General features: G+C 53.6%; 1 protein-coding gene across 2 annotated transcripts in view; it reads left to right on the plus strand.

Moving 5' to 3' along the window:
• The window catches only part of LOC113206997 (heterogeneous nuclear ribonucleoprotein C-like), a 63,206-nt gene that overhangs the window by 29,649 nt on the left and 27,407 nt on the right, over positions 1–6,150 (plus strand). The gene's annotated exons all lie outside the window — the stretch shown is intronic.

The raw sequence follows: 6,150 nt of genomic DNA on the forward strand, positions 1-6,150 counted from the left end.
TCTCCCTCTCTATCGTTCACACTGCTACATAGACGCGTAATCCCTACCATAGACTTGGGCTCGATCCAAAGAATGTCGTCACGTGGATCTGTTACCTACCGTACCCCTGCCCCCTCCCCCTTCTCCCCCGCCTCTCTCGGATCCCTCTCTCCAATCTCACCTGCTCGTCGTTTACGCCCTGCACTTTACTCCCACCGCTCGCTTATCTCCCGTCGTTGCCGTAGTCTCACCACCGCCGAATAACCTTTTGCCTTATCTGTTGAACTTCCCGATCCCGCTCAGCAGGAGCGAAAAATAGAAGAAATCTGTGTTGGTAAATCTGCTTATTCACCTCGCGATCCACGCTGCAGCCGCCGCTATATGAACCCCACATTAAGGATTGCTAGATTATTTTCACCCACACCGACACGTCGCCATGATAAAGCGATGATGATGATGACGCTCGCTTTTTTTTCCTTTCGTCGTTCTTCCAAAACCTTTGGTTCCCAGCACGATGTGATCATCGATCACACGCGCACGGCTCGTATTGTCTTGTTGAGGCCGCCTCAAATGACCCGTGATTGATATGTTTGGCGGGTGGAAGTCGTGTTGTTTGCGATGGGATAAGCGCGAGCAATGAGCGGCCCCGAGGGGTCCTTCACTCAAAAAAAATCAGTGTACACCCTTTGAGAAAATCACGAAAATATCTTGAAAAATCATAAAAGATCTTGTAAAAATGAGAAAAAATTAACTAAAGGTCAGAAAAAATCACAAAAAATCACCAAAAAAATCAAGAAAAATCAAGAAAAACAGAAAAATCGGTGTAGCCAGAATTTATAGTGAAGCAGGACCCTTGCGGCCCCTGCCGCAGTTTGCCTCCTTGGCTTTTTACTGCTTTTCGCGCTGGATTTCCATCTTATTTTATTTCCCGACTCTCGTATCTCTGATGGCCGTGTGGGCGCGTAATTCATATTTCATGTCGAGGCGAGTCCCTCTCTCTCCGTCCGGGTGACCGCGCTGCTGCTCTGGAGACGCCGTGGACGTAGGCAGCAGCAGGACTCCGCTGCTCTGCGGGCCGGCCTACCCCGCCGGGGTCTCACTCGCGGCGACCCACAGTCGGCGGTGACGTTTAGTTTTCTCACCTCACTGTTAAAACAATTATCGTAATTTTACGAAATTTTCTCGGTTAATTTTCTATTACAAAAACTTTGTTTTTAACAAATTACGATACGTCGTTATTTTACGAATTGCTGTGTAAAATCCAAAGCTTCATCTAGGTGGTATGAAAATTGTTATAATTTTTGTCTAATTTTATGATGTCTAACCAAAAAATTTGCATTCGTTACGAACTATATTTGCAACTTTACGAAACGTGTCATAAAGTGACACTTACGAAATATTTTTGCTAATTATTTTTTACGAAGTATTTCGTAACTTTTTTTTTCGTAAAATCACGAAAACTTTTTACAGTGCTTGCTCACCCGTCTAGCGTCGATCTCATTATTTCAAAAGTTCTGCTATGTTATTTTGCAGCACACTGTAAAAAGTGGTTGATGAGAAACAGAGCGCCCTCTTCAACAACAAAGTTGTTCGAAAACGTCCACTTTAGGTTTCAATTCAGAACAGGAACTTTATTGTTATTTTACAATGATGTACGAGCACTCGGCTGTAAATATTCGTTAATGTTAAGGACTTTGAACGTGAAAGTCCACAGCAGCAGAAGAAAACTGAGATGTCGTTTGCGTTACTTCTTTACGTGTATGACACAAACTCTGCTCCCGGCCCGGCCACAACGCAGGGGCGCGGCGCGCTGTCGCCGTCTGTTGTTGTCGGGAACCATTGAAGACTGAAGCACCCACCACCCCCAGCAGCGCTCTTGGAGGGTGAGGAGGGCGCACTAGACCGCGTGAATGTGAATAACAACTCAATCCAAGCCGGATATGAATGGCGTGCCCCACTGCCCTCTCCGAGACTGTACTGAGAGTGGGCTAAGCCCGCCGGGCGCGGCCCGCCGCGAGGATTACTCGCACGCCACGCGCCGCCACGTCTTTCTGGCCTCGGGCCGGGAGGAGGATGAGGAGGAGGAGCAGTGGAACAGGAAACCAGGATCGCTGCTTCTGCTGCTGCTTTCTGATGCTTCCGCCCGTTGCCGTCCGGCAGGAATCGAAAAAAATTAAAAAATGACTCAATTCGTTTACCGTGATTACTTCAGTAAAAAGTTTGTCGGTAACTGAAATTGTTCCGCAATAATGTTAGGTCACGTCAATCTTTCTAAAGGAGGTACGAATAACAAGAACTAGTCAATTTTTCTTGCAAAATTAACTCCACGAGTATAACTCTACGACTGTTGCCAAAGTAACTTTCCCATATCGCTGTCGTCGGCTGCGCTGACCTCCCTTGTTTTGTGAGTATAAGAGACTTGACGTTCGTATTTTTACCCCCCCCCTCTCTCTCTCTCCCTCTCAATCTGTCCACTCACTACCTCATGATGGGCTTCCAGCTTTCATATATGCCGCCTTTTCCTACGTTGTCTATTGCGGTCCTTGCACTCCTCGGCCCTCCCTCCCTACGCCCCCACCCCCTTCCCCCCCTACACTGCACCGCCGCGGCTGACCTGATTTTCCAATTAAACTTTACAGCTCAGAGTGGGCGAACAATCCATTTAACAAAATCCTATTACCGGCCCCCGGCCGGCCGGGCCCGGCCGCACTCGGTGCACCAGTGCAGCAGCTAGGGCGCGGCCAGCGGCGGCGGGCCAGGGCGCCTCGGCCACCGAAGAGTGCCCAAACCGCCCCGCCACGCCCCACCACGCCCCGCCACGCCCCACAACGCCCCGCCACGCCACTCCCCGCCACGCCACTCCCCGCCACGCCACTCCCCGCCACGCCCTCCCCGCCACACACAGGTTGCAGTGTGCACACCAGGTTTTGACGCGCGAGGCGTGGTGACCGCTGATTTATCGGGGATTAGGAAAGTGAAGTGGTGGCCGCCGTCCCGCCCCTGCATCTGCCCCTGCCGCTGCCCCTACCGCTGCCCCTACCGCTGCCCCTACCGCTGCCCCTACCGCCTCCCCTGCCACCGCTACCGCCCGTCCCGTGTCACAATTAATTTTTCCTCGGCCCCCCAAAAACAATTTTGTGGGTGTGTGCCCGCCATTTACATATGCCGCGCGTGTTGGTAAACGCGCACGTGTGTGTGTGATGGCGTAAAAACAGCGGCGGCGCTGCACCGGCTGCATATACATACAGTGCGCACACAAACACACACGTGCACGCGATAGTACGTAAACTAGCAGTGGTGGGGCTTTGGCAGCCGCCCCCTACACCTCCTCCTCCTTTCGGACTCTGTGAGAGGAAAGAGGACTGTGAGGGAGGGCGCACCATATAGGACGAGGAGAGCAAGAATCACATTTTGCCGTATAAAATAATCAAAAGACTCTCTCGACGCCTGGAAAAGAAGCAGATTCACCCCCCCCCAAACACAGCCACCCCCTTCTCTCTCTCTTTCTCTCTCTAACCCTCAAAAATATGTAGCGGTTTTAAAATTTATTTTATACTCTTTGACGGCGCGGCGCGGAGGACCAATTGATAAAACATGACACGCCCTAATGCTCATCTTTTAATCCCGAGCGACCTTCTCCCGCCCTTAAGGCCCTCCGACGGACGCGTCGTAAAATGGGACGATCTGCCTAACGGGGCCCAACGTTCCCACCTCATACCTACCTGTCCGTGTCCTCTAAACTCTAAGGGGAGGCGCCGGGCCTGCGGGCGCCGGGGCTCCTTATGCAGGGCGGAAGCGCCCCAAGGAGTGATACGCCGTCCCTCTTCTCCCTCTTCCTCCCTCTCCCTCTCTCCCTGTCCCTGTCTCTCTCTCTTCGCCCACACGGCACGTATTCCACGTACGCGTCCATTTTGGGGGAGTGCTTTTTATTCCTCTGTTAATATAAAAGCAGCGGAAAATATTTCATGAAAATGGCAAAAGTTATCTCGAGTTATTCTTGAGTTAAAATACCTGCTTGTTCCAAAGAAGTTCTTAATTTTCATTGCGTTTTCTTTCAGTTAAATTTCTTTCTCAGCGAGCAGGTCTAAAATTTTGCTTCTTTTCAAATCAGATATATCGCCTTTTCGGTCGGATCTCCTGTTATTTGTTTCGCCCTTACTGCGATAAGGTCGCTTTGGCCCTTATAGAGCAGGCGGGTCGCTGATCCGTGCCGTCCGGCGGGGCGGGCGGGAGGAGAAGGTCAGCCGTACGGGGAGACACTCTGCCGCGTGTCCTCCTATGGGAGCGCTGCTGCTGGACAGGTCAAAGAAATGACACTTCCGCCCTTTGATGCTATGCAAGGAAATAGCGACTGTCGTGTTGTTTATTTTATTTCCAAGTCCTTTTAACACCCGAGTGTGTAGAGAATGTCAGAATGTTGGCGTGCATGTAAAGTGGCCAGAGAGAGGGAGTCCACATATACAGTGAAGGGTGTATGTCGTTAACCTCCATATAGCGTTTCAGCAGGGAGGTCTTAAGAGGGGGCTAAGGGACGGTGCGGCGGCGGCGGCGGTGCGTGCAGAACTTTGGGGCGTAAATTAGGACGCGGATAAGTTGCGGGGAGAGCTTTTCCTCCTCCATACATATGCGGACGTGCGCGAGGCCTCGCGGGGTGTGGCGGCGGTGATGGTGGCACTGGTGTCTCCCTGCCCGCCCCGCGCGCGCGCCTTACCCGGCGCGTGTTAACAGATTTGTTTACGAGACCAAGTCGCGGCGTAAACTAAGTTTGCGAGTGGGCCGCCGGCCCGAGCCACCCCGCGGATCTGACTTTTACAGTCCGGATGTGCGTCGGGGCCGTGCGACACGCCCCCGCACGCCCGTGCCCCGCGGGAGGGTGTTAACGACAAGGTGGTGCAAGGGGCATTATGGTGCACCCCCGCCCCGCGCGTACCGGGCCGGGGGTCAAGTGCTGGTGTCCGGGACCACGCCCCGCCACGCCCCACCCCTGTTAGCTGGGGCGACAGGATTCACCCCCTCTCCGCCAACCCTCCCCCCACCGCGCTCCCCGCCGTTGGGGTTGGTGTGGCGCAGCGCCCCGGGCGGCGTGCCCCACGGCCTTTTCAAAAGCTTTTAATCTTTGTTTTTTGTTTTGTTGTGTTTGATATTTTTAGACATTTTCCCCCGTTCCCGTTTGTAGCACAATACTCCTACATCAGGGGTAAGTAAGGAGGGGCTGAGCAGAAGGGGACAATGTGGTCGTCACTCACTCACTCACTCACTCACTCACTCACTCACTCACTCACTCACTCACTCACTCACTCACTCACTCACTCACTACAATTATTCACATTCAAACTAAACTTCGAAACACAAGACCTCAGAGAAGCTACCGGAAGAACACGCCAGAGAACGCTCCACGTTTTTCACGTTAAATGCCAGAGCCTCGCGTCGGTTTTGTCGTCGGAGCAGGCTGGGGCAGAGCAGCAGGGCAGAATGAAGAACCCTGTGTGTGATATGACGACCTCTTCCCCACACCCTCACCCTCCCCATTTCCCCCTGTTTTCAGGCCTTCCCCTACCTTCTACCACTCTGGTCTGGAACTTGGCTCCGCAGCGCTCGATGGATGCGTCTCCCTTTCTCTCTCCCTCTCTCTTCCTCCACATGACTGTTCCTCTCCGTCTCACCGATTCGGGACTCACTCAATTTGGGTCATTGGGCGTCATTCGGTCAGCGCCGATGGTCCGGTCGGCAGCTCTGCTCGCCGGGCGGGAAAGTTTTGCTGCTGGTGCCGCCGTCGGCGACGACGACGAGGACGTACTGGCCAAGGCCTTATTGCAAGAGAGAGAGAGGGTGGTGGGAGGAGCACGCGGACGAGGACGCGTGTCTGGAATTATTCCGTCCAAGGACTGGTGCTGCATTCCTGGCGGGGCGGGGTGGGGCGGTCCGCACGGCGCCGACATCCATCAACACGTAAAAGGGGCCGTAACGGCTTTATAATGCCCTGCGATATAGCGGAGAGGGCGCGAGCGGCCGGGGGGCTCGGGCTCTGCTCGGGGCTCGGGGGTCGTGTCGCGTCGCTGTCGGCGACCTGAGTGGGGGAGTGCTGCAAAGCACACCGACACGGGAAATGGAAAACAATTTGACGTGAGGGGGGTCTCGTTGGGCTGGCTGTTACTTTACAAGAGTACCCCC

Source organism: Frankliniella occidentalis, unplaced genomic scaffold (assembly GCF_000697945.3).
Source record: "Frankliniella occidentalis isolate FOCC.00 unplaced genomic scaffold, Focc_3.1 Scaffold375, whole genome shotgun sequence".
NCBI classification, from domain to species: domain Eukaryota; kingdom Metazoa; phylum Arthropoda; class Insecta; order Thysanoptera; family Thripidae; genus Frankliniella; species Frankliniella occidentalis.